This window comes from Otolemur garnettii, unplaced genomic scaffold, assembly GCF_000181295.1.
Source record: "Otolemur garnettii isolate 467f Iridium unplaced genomic scaffold, OtoGar3 scaffold00038, whole genome shotgun sequence".
Taxonomy (NCBI): Eukaryota; Metazoa; Chordata; class Mammalia; order Primates; family Galagidae; genus Otolemur; species Otolemur garnettii.
The window spans coordinates 5269202-5271959 of NW_003852433.1; positions in this window are offsets into that span (position 1 = coordinate 5269202).

Below are 2758 nucleotides of genomic sequence, written 5' to 3' on the forward strand. Positions count from 1 at the left end.
TGGCGAGGACGCTGAGGCCTGAGTCACGGCTGACTGGGCCGCACCCAGCCTGCCTGGGTGACCCAGGCCGGCATAAGGCGATGACTGGGCAGCCCTCCGCATGACCAGCTAGGGTCGGCCTTAGGTGTTTTGACTCAGACCTGCCATTGGCCATGTGCACCACAGCCATCCTCCCCTTATCCCTTTGTCCCTATCCCCAGAAGAGGCACAGGCCTGCAGCTGCCCCTGGACACAGTATCCCCAGGCCACCACTCCCTACCCTGACACCCACCTCAGAACCCCGGAAGCCACCTTGTTCATCTGATCCACCCTCTGCCACAGGCTCCAGGGCCTCACCCTCCCAACCCCCTTCTTGAGACCTTTGCCCCTCCCAGAGCCCAGCCCTGGGGATGCCCCAGAAGGCTAGAAGCCTGGCCTGTGGCTGTGCTGTGCTGTGCAAGACCTCCCAACACAGCCACGGAATGTAAGCCTTCAGTTAGCACTGGGAAGGGGGTCAGTTGTCACCCCAAGGTTAGCCCTGGCATGGAGGGTGGGAGGTTGGGGGTGGTAGGGACAGAAACAAAGAGAGAAGAGCTAAGAAGAAAAACCAGTAAGTGGGGACAGGAAAGTAAGAGGGAAAAGCAGAGAATACCGGCCACATACTTACACAGAAATAGCACTGCCATTGTACCATTTATATCCTGTCCCATGCAACACCTCTGTTACAGTTAGGAGGTGGCCGAGGCAGCCCACTGTCCAGAGGGGGACGCTGAGGCCCTGCTGGGCAGTTTACCCAGCTATCAGGGCTGCGGAGCTGGGCTCTGACTCATTCAGCTTAACTGTAAAGTACTTTTTTGTCTATAGCTGAAGACACATTACAACTGGAGAAGAGTAAAAAAAAAATCACATTACAAGTGAAGGACAGCAAAGCATCCAAGGCTGTTGAGGCCCAAGAAAGACCCAGGTTTGCAGCCTGGCTCTGCTTTTTCCAAGCTGGAAGTTTGTTCTGTAGATAACACCCACCAGTCCCCTGATCCCTGCCTTTTTCTTGCAATTTTCTATCCCCTAGGGAATTTTTAACCCATGTGTGTTAAGAGCAGCCTTTAGCTGAAAAACTTGTAAAAGAAAACCCAGATATGTGGGAAGAATCGACATTATTAAAATATCTATACTACCCAAAGTGACCTACAGATTTAATGCAATCCCTATTAAAACACCAATGTCATACTTTGAATAACTTGAAAAAAATAGTTCTTCATTTTAATAGAACTAGAAAAAACTGCAAACAGCCAACGCAATTCTTAAAAATAAAAACAAATCCAGAGGCATCACTTTACCAGACCTTAGGTTATACTACAAGCCTATACTGATCAGAACAGCATGGCACAGGGCAGTGCCTGTGGCCCAAAGGGGTAGGGCACTGGCCCCATATACCAGAGGTGGCGGGCTCAAACCCAGCCCCAACCAAAAAACTGCAAAAACAAACAAACAAACAAACAAAAAAACAGCATGGCACAAAAATAGAGACATAGATCTTAGAACAGAATAGAAAACCTAGAGAAGAAAGCAGCCTCATATCACCATCTGATCTTTGATAAACCAAAGAAAAGCGTACACTGGGGAAAAATCCCTATTTAATAAATAGTGCTGGGAGAATTGGGTAGCCACATGTAAAAGACTGATACTGGACCCACACCTCATACCACTTACAAAAATTCACTCACGATGGATAAAAGATTTAAAGCTAAGACACAAAATGATAAAAACTATAGAAGAAAGTGTGAGAAAACTGGGTGGTGCCCGTAGTTCAGTAGGTAGGGCACCAGCCACATACATCGAGGCTGGCGGGTTCGAACCCAGCCTGGGCCAGCTAAAACAACAATGACAACTGCAACAACAACAACAAAAATACAGGAGTTGTGGCGGACGCCTGTAGTACCAGCTACTGGGGAAACTGAAGCAAAAGAATCATTTAAGCCCAAGAGTTTGAGGTTGCTGTGAGCTGTGATGCCATGGGGTGACAGCTTGAGAATGTCTCAAAAAACAAAAAAAAGAAAGTATGGGAAAACCTTTGATGATATTGGCCTGGGGAAAGCTTTTATGAAGACGACCCCATTGGCAATCATAGCAAGAACAAAAATAAATAAATGGGACCTGATCGAGCTAAAAGCTTATGCACAGCTAAAGGACACGACAATTAAGTACACAACTTTCAGAATGGGAGAAGATATTTGCAAGTTACAAAGGGCTGACAACCCAAATCTACAGCAAACTCAAACTAATCAGCAGGAAAAGAGCAAACAATTCCATTTATCACTGGACAATAGACATCAAGAGAAACTTCTCTGAAGAAAACAGATGAATAGCCAACAAACACATGAAAAAATTGCTCATTGTAGCTAAGCGTCAGAGAAATGCAAATCAAAACCACCTTACTGCATCACCTAACCCAGTGAGAATAGCCCGTGTCACAAAGTTCCAAAGCTGCAGGTGGTGGCGTGGGTGTGGAGAGAAGGGAACACTTGTACACTGTTGGTTGGCTTGCAAACTAATAACCATTTTGGAAAGAAGTATGGAGAATCCTCAAAGAGTTAAAAGTGGACCTTCCGGCTCGGCGCCTGTGGCTCAAGCGGCTAAGACGCCAGCCACATACACCTAAGGTGGCGGGTTCGAATCCCCAGCCCGGGCCTGCCAAACAACAAGGATGGCTGCAACCAAAAAATGGCCGGGCATTGTGGTGGGTGCCTGTAGTCCCAGCTACTTGGGAGGCTGAGTCAGG